Source organism: Peromyscus maniculatus, chromosome 3, assembly GCF_049852395.1.
Source record: "Peromyscus maniculatus bairdii isolate BWxNUB_F1_BW_parent chromosome 3, HU_Pman_BW_mat_3.1, whole genome shotgun sequence".
Taxonomy (NCBI): domain Eukaryota; kingdom Metazoa; phylum Chordata; class Mammalia; order Rodentia; family Cricetidae; genus Peromyscus; species Peromyscus maniculatus.
The window spans coordinates 151,423,891-151,441,348 of NC_134854.1; the positions used below are offsets into that span (position 1 = coordinate 151,423,891).

At 41.2% G+C, this 17,458-nt stretch overlaps 1 protein-coding gene across 1 annotated transcript in view; it reads right to left on the minus strand.

The window, feature by feature from the left end:
* Nucleotides 1–17,458, minus strand: part of LOC102914220 (C-type lectin domain family 2 member D11-like) — a 99,812-nt gene that overhangs the window by 37,812 nt on the left and 44,542 nt on the right. The gene's annotated exons all lie outside the window — the stretch shown is intronic.

Sequence of the window (17,458 nt, forward strand, 5' to 3'; positions counted from 1 at the left end):
GTGATAGAGTGCAAGAAAGAACTAAGTACAACCGATAAGAGAGGAATGAACAGGCAGTGCATGTTGGAAAGTGTAATACAGGCAGTGTACTAGAGAAGAGTATTGTGCTATATTTTCCTAATGGGATGGGCAGTGATAACAGAGGGCAATGTCCTGCTACACCCAGCAATATAAGAACATTGCATGTGTACTTTGCCTTGTTTTTTTCTTTTTTTTTTTTAATAGAGAGCAAGAAAAAAGATCAGTAAACATATTATTCTTGCTAAAAAATGAGTGGTATATAAATTTTTAGGAGTGATGTATTACAGCTAATGGAAGAATAAATACTTGTAACTATATTGTAAGTAAAACTTTGGAATAGTTATTAATGTTAAGCATAATCAAACCATGCTATAGCAATTTTATTTGATTACATGTGCACAAAGGGCATGTACAAAATAGACATACTAGTATTATTTCTAACAGCCAAAACAGAAACTTAGATGTTCATTAATATCAATAGAACATAGAAACACACTGTGCTGTATTTATGTGGTGTGCATACCAGGCATCACTCAAGAAGAACCCATGCATGCAAGGCAACAACATGAATATCCTCAAATCCTAATAAGTGAGATGTCATGGACTACATGGGAAACAGTTTCATTTTTATCAATTTCGAAACCATGCATTTAAACACAGCATTAGAATACAGTGTAGGAAAAGGAGGAGCAAAGAGAATAGATGTTCTGAAAACAGTGGGTGGCTTAGTTAAGTATGTCATCCCAAGAACACTGGAGCACTTGTTTAGGATAAATGATACTCAAGAGAGCTTGAAATGTACTCTGTTCTTCCAACCCAAAGTACCAGTGTTTCTTGAGGGTGCAGCTTTACCAAGCTTACCCAATATGGCAAAGCCAAAACCTGCACCAATTTCACCTCTATGGTGATATTGTGTTCCCCAATATATTGTGCACCCTAATAAATTATCTGGGGGTCAGAGAACAGAACAGCCACTAGACAGACATAGAGGCCAGAAAATGGTGGCACACATACCTTTAATCCTAGCATTCCAGAGGCAGAGAGAGATCCAAATAGCAGAGATTCCAGTGAGTTCAAAGTCACACTGGAAACAGCCAGGCATGGTGATACATGCCTTTAATCCCAGGAAGTGGTGGCAGGAAGCAGAAAGGTATATAAGGTATGAAAACCAGGAACTATTAAGCTTTTAGGCTTTTAGCAGCAGTTCAGCTGAGATCAATTCAGGTGAGGACTCAGAAGCTTTCAGTCTGAAGATTCATGAAAACAGGATTGGCTGAGAAGTTGGCAGAGTTGAGGTTAGCTGTGGCTTGTTCTGTCTCTTTGATCTTTCAGTGTTCACCCCAATATCTGGCTCCAGTTTGTTTTTATTAATAAGAACTTTTAAGATTCTTGCTACACACCTCCTCTGACTCTCAGTTGACTTCAAAATTACTAATTTTTCACACAGCTTCTGTGGCATCTGCCTCCTCTGAAAATCTTGGGTCAGTTAGTAACCCATATAAGAACCCAGCTCAGTACATAGTCACTGTCATCATTTTTAATGTTTTTTTTTTTTTCTGGGACTGTGACCCAGACTATCTTTTCATAGATTCAACAGGTCATAGATTAAAGGGCAAGATGATAAACTTCTAGAGTCAGATGTTTTTGCTCCTGATGACACTAAATATTTAAAATCTCTTTGCAAGGGAGAGTAATTGTTAATCCCAAAGATGGGAGAGAAAGACCACTGACCCAACTTATCATGGCTAAATTCACTAAAGCAAGCAATTAAATAAAGCAAGGTTTTGAATTCGTGTACATGGGCTGCCTCAACCTAAGGCAGGGTTTGAGGAGGTCAGTCATGGATGTGAGAAAGAAAAGGCTTTTATAGCTCAGGGGTAGGGGCTTCCTACCATAAGGGATGTGGTAGGCAAAACAAATGGGGTTACAGGAGCAGAACTAATAAGTTAGTCCTAATGACCTCTTGATACCAAGGCATAGTTGCAGGTGGGCATAACAAGGTAATCATAACAAGAGGTTGTTATAACAATAGGTGGTCATATAACCTTTTGAAACAAAAGTAGGGCTGCGAGATGGTTATAAACAACTTACTGAAACAAAGACATGGTTGCCATACCTGGACCAGACAGTACAGAACTATTTATAGTTACAGTTATAGGTGGGGCACATTGAAAAACAGAGGTTTAATCATAAACAGAAACGAACCTAGTTTGTCTTTACTATAAGATGGGTTCCAAGTGCAAGGAATGTTGGTTCTTCATGGTAAAGACTGATCCTCCTGAAGTTAGCTAAAAGCTTCCCCAGGAACATGTGACAGTTTTTGCAGAGGCTCCTGGCTCATCCCACAGATGCCCCCTGATTGTTGTCCCTCCTGGTACTCGTTCCTTCCATCCTTCCCCCACCAGATCCCTCCTGTTCCTATCCCCATTCCTCCTTCTAGAACCCTCCCCCATCCACTGACAATGTCTATTCTATTTCCCCTTCATGGTGAGCTTCATGCATCCATATCTTGAATCCTCCTTGTTAACCTCCCTAGCTGATATCCATGGAATGACCACCTGTGTCTGAAGAGAAATAGTGGAGGAGGAGTAGATGGGGCAGGAGCTTGGGAACATGGCTGGGAAGAAGGGAGGGGGAAAAGCTTTGGTTAGGAGGTAAAAACAAGAAAAAAATCAATATAACTTCAGATGTATAAAAGAAAGAAGGTTTGAAGAAAGGATTCCCATTCTTACTTCTTAGAGATAATAATATACATTTTGCAAAAAATAAAATAAAGTAAGAATCTTAGCAGTTAAGAGGTCAAAGCAAGAAGACAGCTAGAATGAACTCAGTTTGGACTACAGTGCTATTTCCCACTTTCTCTTCTATCAGGTTCATATTAATTGAATTTATATTGAGGTCTTTGATGCACTTGGACTTGAGTTTTGTGTAGGGTGATAGATTTCTATCTATTTGCATTTCTACATGCCAACATCCAGTTATGTCAGCACCATTTGTTGAAGATGCTCTCTTTTTTCCATTGTATAATTTTGGCTTCTGTAAAAAATCAGGTGTCCATACGTGTGTGCATTTACATCTGGGTCTTAGATTTGATTCCATAGATTCACCTGTCTGTTCTTATGTCAGTACTATGCTTCTTTTATTACTATAGCTCAATAATAGAGCTTGAAATCAGGGAGAGTAATACTTCTACATTATTGTACAGGATTGTTTTAGCTACTCTGGGTTTTTTGTTTTTCCAAATGAAGTTGAGTATTGTTCTTTCAAGATCTGTATAGAATCGTGTTGGAATTTTGATGAGATTGCATTGTTCCTGAACAGAACACCAGTAGCACTGACACTAAGATTGGCAATTAATAAATGGAACCTCATGAAACTAACAAGTTCTGTAAGATAAAGGACGCCATCAATAGGATAAAACAGCAGTCTACAAAATGGAACAATATTTTCAGCAGCCTCACATCTGACAGAGGGCAGATCTGTAAAATATATAAACACTCAAGGAATTGGACATAAAATACCAAATAATCCAATTTAAAAATTGGATATGGATCTAAACAGAGAATTCTCAATAGGAAAATCTCAAATGGCTGAGATACATTTTAAGAAATGTTCAACATCCTTAGCCATTGAAGAAATGCAAATCAAAATGACTGAGAGTCTACCTTACACCTGTCAGAATGGCTAAGATCAAAACTACAAATGACAGCTTATTCTGGAGAGGATGTGGAGTAAGGGGAACACTCCTCCACTGCTGGTAGGAGTGCAAACTTGTATAGCCACTTTGGAAATAAAAATGGTGGTTTTACAGAAAACTGGAAATTGATCTACCTCAAGACCCAGCCGTACCACTATTGGGCATATACCCAAAAGGTGTTCAGTCATATCACAAGGACACTTGCTCAACTATGTTCATAGCAGTGTTATTTTTAATAGACAGAATCTGGAAACAACCTAGATGCCCCTAAACCAAAGAATGGATAAAGGCAATGTGGTATATTCACACACTGGAGTATTACTCAGCTGTTAAAAACAAGGACATCATGAAATTTTCAGGCAAATAAATGGAACTGGAAAAAATCATCCTGAGTGAGGTAATACAGACCCAGAAAAACAAACACAGTACTCAGTTATAAGTGAATATTAGCTATAAAGCAAAGGATAACCAGGGTATAATCCACAGATCCAGAGAGGCTGGGTAACAAGGAGGGCCCAAGTTGGGAAAATTGGATCTCCCAGGGAAAAATAAATAGAAGAGATCTGGTGAGTGAACTGTGGGCGGGTGAAGATGAGAACATGAGGGATGGGTTTGCAGGGTGGATGGAGGGGGAGAGTACTAAAAAAGATTACTGAAATGTGGTGGGAAGTGCATTTTGGGGTCAGGTACAAACCTGGCACAAGGGAATCTCTCAGGAATCTACAAGGATGACTCCACCTAAGACTACTAGCAATGGTGGGTGCATAGCCTGAACTGGCTATTTCCTGTGACCAGATGGAACTTCCATTGGAGGGATTGGGATGCTGCCCAGCCATACAACCTTTGACCTACAGTCTGTCCTGCCTATGGAATGTGCTGTGTGGGGAGGAGTTAAGGGTGGCTTGGAGATTGTGGGAGTGGCCATCCATTGATTGGTCAGCCTCAGGCCCAATACCATGAGAGTGAACTGACCCCTGACATTGCCTGGAATTCCAGTATCCAGAAGCTGAATGACCCAGAGACCTAGGATAGAACCAAACATGATTGGAGGAAAAAAATATCAATGTAATGATGGCTGATGATATTCTGCTGTACACATAGATTGGTGACTATCCCAATTGTCATCAGAGAGCCTACATCCAGTAAGTGATATAAACATGTGCAGAGACCCACATGTAAACATTGGGTACAGCTCAGGGAATCCTGCTGAAGAGACAGAAGAAGGATTGTACAAGCCAGAGGCGTCAAGCACATCGCAAGGAAACCCACAGAAACAACTAACCTGGGCCCATAGGAGCTCACAGAGTCTTGAATGACAGCCAGGGGATCTGCATGGGACCAACTTAGTCCCTCTACATATGTGTGACAATTGTATGGCTTGGTGTACTTGTGGGATTCCTAGCAGTGGAAACATAGGGGTTGTCCCCAATGCTTTGGCTGGGTTTTGGGGAACCTATTCCTCATACTGGGTTGCCTTGTCCAGCCTTAATACAAGGGGAGGAGGTTAGTTCTACTACAACTTGATATGCAAAACTTTTTTGATACCCATGGCATGATTGCCCCTTTCTGAACAGAAACAGAGAAGGTGTGAACTGGGGGGAGGTAGGAGGGAATAGGAGAAGAGGAGGGGAGAGAAGTATTATCAGGATGTAAAATAAATGAATAAATTTAATTAATAAAAATAGTAAACATAAGGTTAATTAAATAAGTAGAGCTGGACATGATGGTTCGCACCCATAATTATAGCCCTTGGGAGACTGAAGCAGGAGGATTGCTGTGAATTGGAAATCAGTTTGGGATATGGAGTTTGATCTATCTCAGAAAACCAAAATTAATTAATAAGGGGCTTGTGGACTGGAGCTGGGTAGATTAATTTCCAGGGAGCCCCTTACAGGTGAGCTTCAGGGTTTCTGTGGCCAGGGCTGGGTGTGTGTAACCACCTGAATCCATATCATACCATCAATAATCATGTCACTGATGGTCAGAGCAGGCTTTATTCCCTGACACAAGTGCTTCCTGTGTAAAACTCGAAGTAACTGATTTTATAATCACCTCATAAATTACTTGAAGGAAATAACAGGTTTAGAATGACTGAAGTATGCCACATACATTTTGTGTGCATAGTCCAATTTGTATTTTGCTCTGACTAACTAAAGTAGACAGTATAACATAAAATTGAGCTTGTCAGAGACTGGCCTGCCCTGGCATACATTGCTCATCTTACTGCAAATACCACTACACTCTCCACAGATCACTGTTACCTCCATCTAGGACCAATTAATAAACACATTAAAAGTATTTTAAAAATTTCATCCAAGTTCCCAGAATAAGTAATTGGGAAAGCTTGGCCTTAAATCCATAGAAAACAAGCACAGCAGTGTAGACCCAAGCCCTGTTGGCTCTTTCCCCAGCCTGGACTGGACTAGTCCATTCAATAGCACACATGGCTTTTACTTGACACAGAAAATGACGAAATGATTCTATGGACTGAAATGAAACCATTAGTAAATATGATGTCATGTATTAAATCCAGTAATATTAAGGAAATAAAAAGTATTTAAGTGTTAACCAAAAAAATTAAAAGAGGGATTCAGTGTCAGTGACATGGTAGAGTAAGACACTGTTTGGGTTAATTTTCTTCTCCCTGAGACCACCTGACTGACAGAGGAACATTTGGGAGGATTCATTCTGGCTCACAGATCCAAGAAGACAGTCCATCACGGTATGGGGACCTTAGCAGAAGCACTGGACCAGCCTGCGGTGACAGGACTGTCCAGCAAGGGCTTATTGCCTGACCCCAACCAGGATGCAGAGAGCTGGACCCGATGCTGGAGTATGAACCTCAGCCCCCACCTGCAGCAATCAGCTCTCTCTACCTAGGAGCTGCTTACCAAAGGTTCCAAACCTCCCGAGACAGCCCCATGAGATAGAGACAAAGTGTGTAAGCACGTTGGCCTGGAGGGAACATGGCAGGAGCCATGTGACTTCTTTGGGGAACAAGGCCTGAGAATGGCATTAACGGCTCTCCTCGTGGCAAGGCCCTGAAGACCCTGACCCATTTTTGGCAAGGCCAATGGACAGTTAGCTGCATGATTCTGGGCATGACCCCAGGGGCATATGTGCTGCCTGCTCTCCCGGCTTTCACCATGCTAACCACACTGCTGGCCTGCATGAATTCACCATTTGTCGCACAGAGGCATTTGTAATCATCTTTACCACAAACTATCTCACCTCAAATCTGCCATTCTTAGCAGAGCTATGGTGGATTCCTGGTAACCACAGACGGCTTCAGAACTTACAGCTGAAGTTCAGTGTCCTCATAGCATCATCTGAATCTTCTGCTTAGAGCATCAGACTTCTCTTCACTCTACTGATATTTCTAATTCATCTCCACAGCTTTCATTGGCTGCAGGATTGTTTATTCAAGTGTGCTCCACAAATGAACTTAATACCTGGAATGTTTATTCTCACATTTCCCTATGTAAGGCTGTACCATCTTGACAAAGGAAGGGGCTCACGAGGCAGGAATATGTATTGTTAACAAATTTTCAGGTGATTTTTACATATAATAAAACTCGAGACTCCTATAAAACATACACAGAAATTTCTATATGCTAGATTTGATCATTTTTCTTGAAATGTATAGAATAACTTAAGACAGACAACTCTTGAAAAATCTTGCAAACTTAGGTTTAGATGAAGCATGAGGCAGAACTGGGGACTGGCATTAATGAAATGACTTTCATCAAACAGTGACAGCTGAGGGGTTCCACTGAGTATTAAGTGTGTTGTGAGACCCTTCTATAGGCTTCCATTAACTTTGCAATAATCATGGTCTTGGGGGATGATTTTGAGCACCATGTTGTAGGTGCACACTTCCTGTCCTCTGGAAATTATAACCAATATAATGCTGCCACTGTCATGTGGTTGTGAGAGCCTGGTACATTTCCACTTTGACCACAGAAAGCAACTACAAGAAAATCTTTGCTTTTCCTCTTCTACTTCTTTGTAATGTGAGAATCTGTAACTTGGAATTTGTAGTTCTTGCCCTAAGGATCTATGTCTGAAAATCCTTGGAGTAGTTAGCACATCCCACAGACCTAAGCACTCCACGCTCTGTAGCTAAAGGATGGAATCCTTTCACTCTGGTGGATGTTGTTATATTCATGTGGACCTTCAGGGTAAAGCTGAGGTGTGTGTGTGTGTGTGTGTGTGTGTGTGTGTGTGTGTGTGTGTGTGTGTGTTTCCCTCCTCACTGATTTTCCTATTGTGTCAGTCATGTTTTCCCCCACATTCTTGTCCTTATTTCCACATTTCACAGCTTCCTTTATAACATGTATGTTTTAGGAGGATTTTATAGCTTCAGTTCACATCTTATCGAAACCTGGACTTTCACATATTAATTTTTATTTTCACAATGTGGCACAGAATAATTTCTGTGAGTTTGGTGGGAGAATGAGCCTTCAAATTTTAACTTCAAGATTAAGTGCTTTATTTACCCTGGTCCTGAGAGAGTAACTCAGATGATTAAATAAAGAACAAAAAATCCAGAGTAGATCACATGTTACATCTTCTCTTTGAAAGCTGAGAATGTGTAAATTGTGTAAGCTTAATGGACCAAAGTTCATTGACTATGGAGAAACCCTCAGCTACAAGTGTGGAGCGCTCAGACAGCAGAATGTCCACAGCAGATTTCCTTTTGTTCATTTTGTCTCACAGAACTTGTCACTGTTCACAGTTCCCATCTGCAGTCTACAATGGACACATCAAGAGTCCATGTAAAGACATTTGGGATCCCAGTGTGTAAGCATCCAATCTCTTCCCCAAAGTAAGTGTCTTTACTTTTCCTTTGGGCATTTGAATATATTCTAGAATTAAGTGTCTCTTGTTAGATTATAGCTTTAAATGACTGCTTTGGGATGATGAAATGACATATCAGATAAAAGCACTTGCTGCACAAACCGGACACCCAGAGTTCAGTTCCCAATACCTTTGGTGGAAAGAGAATCACCTCCTGAAAGTTGTTCTTTGATCTCTACATCTAGTGTGGCTTTGCATACCCCTGCAGTCACACACAGGCACACGCCTGCAATTACACCCATGCACACACACCTGCAGTCTCCTACACATGCTCTTCTACTCACATACTCACACACACATTCATACACACATAGTTACACACACACACACACACAGACACACACACACAGACACACACACACACTCATTAAAAACTATTGCCTTGAAGCAGTGGTTCTGTTAGTGTTGACTAGTGCAGGACAGCTTGCCTGAAAATAACTACAACGTCAGAGAGAAAAGCTTACACATTGCCATTTTATTCAAGTGGTTTTCATGAAACATGAACAGGGCTTCTCCTATTCAGCCTTAGTTACAAGACTCTGAAGAAATAATATTTCACATATACAAGCAGAAACGTGTTTTTGGAGACACTGCAGACTTGCTGTAATAGTTGCCCAGTCCAGGTCCAGGTTCAGAACAAACACTTTGACTCAGCTCTACTGCAGTTGCACCCCTAGCAGTCAGCATTGGGTAAACCAGCCCTCTCCTCTGCCAGAGAGTTTAGTAATTGGAGTGAAAGAAATGTGCAAGACTGAGGTAATACTCAAAGGGTAACATGACATGAGGGAGTATGAAAAGGGACTGGAAACTGAGGAAGAAAACTTGGCTAAAACTGTCATGAGATAGATTGTATTCTGTGGCCTAACTGAATTTACTGACATCATTGCTGTATTTTCACTTTAACATTTGTCCTATGTTGTGAAAACTATGTGATTATCAATATTAAAGCACTTTCAGTTAGGAACTATTAAAGTATAAAAGTTAAAACCAGGAAAACATCTTAGAGTCATCAAATCTGCTTCATTATCATCTTCACATCAGGGTCAGGGGAAACTGAGGCTGTGACCCTGCTGGGATTCCAGTGAGCCAGCACGATAGGAAGAAGCATGTTTTTCTTTTCCTTGTGGTCATTCCTAGCAAAAGGATGGGAAAGGCCTTGTTGAAATAGATGTAAGAAAATGAAGATTGAGAAAGACAATGAGATTTCCTCAACAGTGCTATCCATGATTCCCTCATTATGATTATTATCCCACATACCATGAGCTTGAACAGAGACCAGAAGGACACAAGCAGTAGAATAAAGCCAGAGCAAAGCCTGTGAAGAGAAAACACTGACCCAGTAGTGAAAGAAATGAAACTGCCTGGATCCATTAGCTAAACAGCTCAAACTGTGGGTAATTCACAGTGTAGTGAGTAGATCTCTCAGTGAACAAACAAACAAACAAACACAGAAAAAGGACGTGGGCAGTGACCTGCTTTGTGGACAAATGACCAAAAGTTTGCTTTGATGTTAGGATAGATGAAATGTGTACAGAGCTCATTCATTAATTCAGCAATAAGCACCTAACATGTGTCAATCACTGCTCTGGATGATGAGGACTCAGCTGTGAACAGATGAGACTGTCCTTTTCTTTGACTTGGTAGTTTCTATAGTGGTGTTGCTGTGCAGTCAGAGACATGAACACCTGACTCAGAGACTGTGTGATGTTGAATGCTAGCAAGAAAAATATTTAAATGGATATTAATTTTTTTTTGCCATTAGAGGTGGCATCATGTCAAGCAGAGTAATCATGACTGGCCTTACTGAGAGATGATCCTGGACTTCCGCCCTGAAAGATGCCAGAGATAAAAGCTGAGTATCTGAGAGATTAGTCTGTCTTCTAGGAAGCTAGACCAGCAAAGGCAAAGGGAGAGCATGCCTGTGATGTTGTAGGGGAACATGCATGTCCGGTGTGCTGTGGAGATCAAGTCAGGAGGAATGGTAACAGGTGGAAAGGGGTTTGGATGAAATGAGGACATGACTGCTCCAAGGTGTGGATGAGAAGGATTTTATTGTAGGTATGAGGGAGAGTACAGCCAGAGACCTCTGGAAGAGTCCAGAGCAGGGAGAGAAAGTATAGACTGAACATGATGATCAGTAGACTGAATCAGGCTATGAGAAGAGAAGAGCGGGGACAGAAGAGTGAGAGAGGAAGAGAGTGGGGGTGGGCAGAGAGCAAAGATAGATCCAAGAGCCAAGAGGGTGCATGACAGACATGACAGGGCTATATGGGAATGAGAAGCTGGGGAAGCGAAGGGAGGCCCATGGGGTGAGATGAAGTAAGAAGAGCCATGATGGCAGCATGGACTCTGTATCAGGGCCTTGCTGAGAGAGCCTAGAGGCCAGCACATGCTTTGGTATGTTGAGAGGCATCACAGACAGACATTTGTGCCCAGGTTCCTTTGGACCTGACAAGGGGAACCCCAGAGAGTGGCATTTACAACATCCAAATACCTCATTATCAGGCATTTCTCCTGGCCCAGCCTGTATCCTATTCTGTAAAACTTCGGCAATCAGCCCAACCAACCTGCTGCCAGAAGATAACCCAACAAAGTCTCTCCATGATAGCAGCCAAATTAGGGTCATCAGACTCCACCAACCAGATGAAGGGCACAGCGAGTTATGATTCTGTGATGTTTCAGTGATTATGGACCAGACAGGGTCCAACCACACAGATTTCCTGAGAGCAGAGATGCAGTCCATGTGATGTTGCAGTGGATATGGACAAGGTTCGTGAGCACAGAATCTCGTGAATGGAGATGCAGTCCATGAGCTCTCTCTCTCCACTCTGTAGCATGAATCTTAAAAGTTCTTATTAATAAAATCAAACCCGAGGCCAGTTATTGGGGTCCATGCTGGTAGATCAGAGAGACAGAACAAGCCACAGCTATCTCACCTCGCCGGATCCTCAGCTGGTCTTGTCTCCTCAGACTGGAGGCCTCTGAGTCCTCATCCGGAATGGGTCTCAGCTGAATTACTGCTCAAAAGCCTGAAGCTTAACCAGGCCAAATGCTTAACCAGCCAAAATCTTCTAGTTTCTGGTCCTCAAGCCTTATATATCTTTTTGCTACCACCACTCCCTGGGATTAAAGGCTGGCTTTCTGGGATTAAAGGCGTATGTCACCATGCTTGGCTATTTCCAATGTGGCCTTGAACTCACAGAGATCCAGAGGGATTTCTATCTCTGGGATGCTAGGATTAAAGGTGTGAGTGCCACCATTTTCTAGCCTTTGTATCTAGTGGCTGTCTGTTCTCTGACCCCAGATAAATTTATTAGAGTACACAATATTTTGGGGAACACAATACCACCACACCACTCTGCTCTCCAACCTCACTCTGACCAACAGGAGCTTGCAGCTCAGCTTGTCCAGGAAGGTGCTGGCAACGTGGAAGTGCCTGTGGCTGAGGAGAAAGGTGGACTTGAGCAGCTTCAGCTCCTGTCTCAGGCAGGGCCTGGGCCCGGCTGCTCCCAGCCTTGTCACTGTGGCTGTGACCGTTTCACCCTCCACTCTGCGCAGCTCTGGAGCTGCCAGACTGAAGTGACAAAAACGTATTTGCTAAATCCTGACTCCGCCTTAGGTCAGCGTGACCCTCAGGAATGTACAGCACTTAGAGCAAGGTTTGCTGATCTGCATTGTTCTGCTTCTATCTCTATAAGGTGTCTGCCCCCCAGTCAAACAGAAACACCACGGGGACACCACCGTGCCCTATTGTTATTAATAGTTAATATCCGGCCATGCTTGCCAGCGGCCACCACAGCTACACCAAGGGAAAGTGCTGAACTCGTGGGTTTTGTCTTTATAAACTCCCTGCTCACTCATCTGGGGGCCACCCCTATATTGGAGTCACAAGAATGTGTGCCCAGGCCAAGTGTGTGTGGATCAATAGAAACTTCAAATTCCTTAAGAGCTTATTCTAGAAATACTAGAACCTGCTCATAGCCAACCTATCCACAGAGACCCAATTTGCCTTCCAGGTAGCTTTATGTAAAACATTGTACACAGAGGCCTTCTGTGGAGGAGCATATGCCTGGGGCTGTGGGTCCACTGGCGAAGAGAAAGGGCTCCGGTTTATCGAGTACTGTGCTTACTGGCTGATTCTCCATCCCCGACTCTCCAGCTGCCACAAGCAAGGTGAATGCCACTGTGCTGGATGGCATTGTGAAACAGTCCTATTGGGGACACCTCCAGCCCTCTACAGTCTTAGAAAGGAAACCATCATCACCTTCCTGTGGCCACAGGCATTTCAATTCCATATCCATAAAGGTTAGGGCCTATCAGGAAGCCAAGGATCATTATTGGGAAACTGGTAGAATCTGAGAAGTCAGGTTATACTTAAATGGTCCAGACCCAGTCAGCAAATTTACTACCTAAAAGGAACCTGTGCCTGGAGTCATCCAGCTTATTTGCCCAATCCAACTCATGTTGTTACCACTGGAATAAGCCCTCTATGATGACAAGTCACAAAACTCCAATTTTCCCAGGAATTCCTTTGGTAATCTCAAAGATACACGTCCAGAAGGCAGTGCAAGCCAGGCCCTCAGTGTTTGGGATGCTAGAAAGTATGTCATTTCCTTAACCATTCCTAATGGACATACATCAGGACTGCTGGCTGTGCCTGGATCCCAGGCCACCAGACTATGTTGGGAATGGAACTTACGTTCCACTTCCAACCCTAACAACTATAAACGAGACTAACCTAAGCTCACCCTGGAGGATCTCCATGGGAAGGGTGCCTGTTTAATGTCACCAAGATATTCCTGACTTATTTCCCCCATGCAGATTATTGTAGTCATACACATTGGGATAATGCCAGGAAAGGCAGTCAAGTGTATATATCCAGACCCAGAGACTACCTAGCTTGCTTTCATTAATGGCTTAACCAAGTGTACATCTTTTGAATTGTTTGTACTGGAGGAGAACTCACACCTGTGCTGTCTCATGCTTGTTCTATCATGTATGTGTAGATGAATTTCTAAATGGTCTTAATAAATAAAAAACACAGAGCCAGAAATTTGGGTTAAAGCCTGAGAGAAAGATCAGAGGAATAGGACAAACCATGAGCTAACCTCACCTCACCAACTCTGCAGCTTCTAAAGAGAGTGACTTCCTGTCTACCCAGGCTTATATGCCTTGCTGCTCTGCCACCTGATTTGCTTTCTGTCTAGCTACATCACTTCCTCTTCCTGGTGAGCTCTGTCACTTCCTGTCTGTACAGGCCTCCAGAACTCTATGGTTGGTACTGGGATTAAAAGTGTGTGCTGTAGATGAAATTCTAAATGTTCTTAGTAAGACACACAGGGCCAAATACAGAGTTAAAGCCTAAGAGATCAGAGCAAGAGCCATGACTCCCTTTAGCTTACCACCCACTGCCGTCGCTTCCCCTAAGAGAGAGACCTTCTTCCTTAGTCCTGTCTTTTTATTGTCTTTCTGTTCTGCCTTCTCATTGGCTCTAAACCCAACCACAGGACTTCCTCATAACTGCCTATCTATACAGACTTCCAGGTCTCTATGGTTGGTACTGGGATTAAAGGCTCATGTCACCATGCTTGGCTCTGTCCTTGAACACACAGAGACTCTGTCTGCCATGTGATCAGATTAAGGGCATGTGCTACCACTGCCAGACTTTTGCTTAATGGCTATGACCTCTGGTCTCCAGGCAAATTTATTTATTAACACACAAATAAAATCACATTACAGCACAAATAAAATATCACCACAGTGTGTTACCATGCCTGTTTGTTTCCAGTGTGGCCTTGAACTCACAGAGATCTGATGGATTTCTGCCTCCAGAATGCTAGGATTAAAGGCATGTGCTATCACTGCCTATCTTCTATGTTTAATATTGTGACTGTTCTGTTCTTTGATTCCCAGATAAGTTTATTGGTGTGCACAATATCTCAACAACATTTCTCCCTTTTTTGTTTAAAATAAAAAAGTTATAATTAATATAAGAAAAAGTATATATAATAAGCATATACAATATATACAGTCAAGAATTACATTAACAATATCTAGTCCATTAACATTTGGCAGATTCAGACAAAAAACTACTATATATATGCAATGTCCAGTCCATTAACATTTGACAGATTGAGACAAAAAAAATTCATTATTTATCTTATTTTGGTGAGTTCAACACAAATTTATATGTAATATACAAAAATCCAATCCAAGGAAAATATTTAAAACAAGTAGTTCCTTTTTAAAAATAGATTCAATAATCTACCTTTTTAATCTTATCATATCCATATTCCCTCTCAGGAGTTTGTGTTCATAGTCCCATAGTTGGAAATCAAGGACATAGTTCCTTTGTTTTGCTATTTATCTTATTCTACCTTACCATAAGTTTCTTTTTACCCAATATTCCTAATTCTATTCTTACTCTAAATTTTTTCTTATACTATATTCCTATGTTCTAACTTACATTTTTCTTCATTTTTATAGATAGAAATTAAGAGAGAGAAAAAAAGAAAGAAATCTAGATAGAAATCTTCACTGCAGCCTCACTCATTCTTAACTTTGACTAGCTTTCACTCCAGAGAATAAAATACCATCACCTTTATATTTTAATTCCTTATCAGGCATGTCTCCTTAAACCTGTGATGCCCCCTGACACTCCTTTCACCAAGTCCCTGTTCCCTGTTCTCAATGCCATCTGTTGGAGCCCAGCTGGGAGTCTGGCTCCCACATTTTTACACCAGGGTATTCTTGAGAAGTGAGGGGTAAGAGATATTAGATAGAGGGATAGAGGGGAGAGAAACAGATAGAAACACAGGATGCCTCAGGTGGGCCTGGATTCATATCCACTGGCCTCTTCTGTCTCCTCTAAAGGGCTATTTATAGGAATGCCAAGGGGTGGAGCAAAGACCTCCCCCAACTCAGCCAAGTATAGACCCTTCCAATCACCTAGAAACCATGCACATGGTCAAGCAATCCTCTAATGCAGCTCTGCTGGGTAAAGCAAGCTCAGATTTCACTAGGAAAATTTGTGGGCCTCCATAACTTTTAAGAAGAATTAATTCTAATACTTCTCAAATAATCCCATAAAATAGAAGCAGAAGGGACATTGTGCAGTTCTTTTTACAAGGCCACAATTACCCTGATACCCAAACCACCTAAAGTCCAAAGAACACATCAAAGAGATCATCCGCCATAATCAAGTAGGTTTTATCCCAGAGACACAGGGGTGTTTTGACATACGAAAATTGATGTCATCCACTTGATAAACAGACTAAAAGAAAAAAAATCACATGATCATCTCATTAGATGAATAAAAGGCTATTGACAAATCCAATGCCCCTTCATGATGAAAGTCCTGGAGAGTGTTTGAGTTCAAGGGATATACTTCAAAATAATAAAGGCAGTTTACAGCAAGCCCACATCCAACATCAACCTAAATGGAGGGAAATTCAAAGAATTTCCACTAAAATCAGGAACAATATAAGGTTATTCACTATCTCCATACCTATTCAGTATAGTACTTGAAGGCCCGACTAGAGCAATAAGACAACAGAAGGAAATCAAGGGGCTATATACTGGAAAGAAGAGATCAATATATCTTTATTTGCAAATTATATGATTTTATATATATATATATATATATATATATATATATATATATACATATATATATATATATATATATATATGGTGAGTCTAAAAATTACACTGGGGAACTCCTATAGATGATAAACTCTTTCAGCAGTAGCAGGATGCAAAATTAACTCACAAAAATTAGTAGTCCTCCTATATACAAACTACAAATGGCATGAAAAAGAAATATGGAAAATACCACCTTTCATAATACCCTTAAAAATTTTAAAATGTCTTGGGGTAACTCTAATCAAGCAAGTGAAAGACTAATGATAAAAACTTTAAGACACTGAAAAAGAAATTGAAGAGGAATCAGGAGATGGAAAGATCTCCTATGCTTATGGATTGCTAGAATTAATATAGTAAAAATGGCCATCCTACATAAAGCAATATACAGATTCCATGTAATACTTATCAAAATTCCAACACAATTCTTCATAGATCTTGAAAGGACAATCTTCAGCTTCATATGGAAGTACAAAAAACCCAGGATGGTTAAACTATGCTGAACAACAATTGCTGCAGGTATCACTATCTGCAACTTCAAATTGTATTATAGAACAATAGTAATACACAATGGCAAAAAAAAAAAAACCCACAACAACCCAAAAAACCTCAAACATGTATCACAAAATCAAATTGATGACAGAGACATAAGTCCACACACTTTTGGACACCTGATTTTTAAAAATGATTTATTTTTATTTACATTGGTGTCTTGCCTACATGTGTGTCTGTGTGAGGATGTCAGATCCCCTGGCAGTGGAATTATAAACAGATGTGAGCTGTTCGTGGTGCTGGGAATTGAACCTAGGTCCTCTGGAAGAACAGCTGGTGCTCTTAACCAATGCGTCATCTCTCCAGTCCCCAGACACCTGATTGTTTTTATAAAGAAACTGTAAATACACACTAGAAAAAAAGCCAGCATCCTCAACAAATACTGATGGTCAAACTGAATGTCTGCATGTAGAGAAATGCAAATACATTCATAATTATCACCCTGCACAAAACTCAGCTCCAAATGAATCAAAGACCTCAACAAAACCAGATACACTGAACATATAGGAAAGAAAGTGGGGAATAGCCTTGTACTCACTGGCACAGGAAAAGACTTTCTGAACAGTACACTGTTAGCAAAGGAACAAAGATAAATAATTAGTAAATAGCACCCCACAACACCGAGAAGTCTCTGCACAATAAAGGACACCATCATTTAGACAAAATGGCAGCCTACAGAAGGGATTT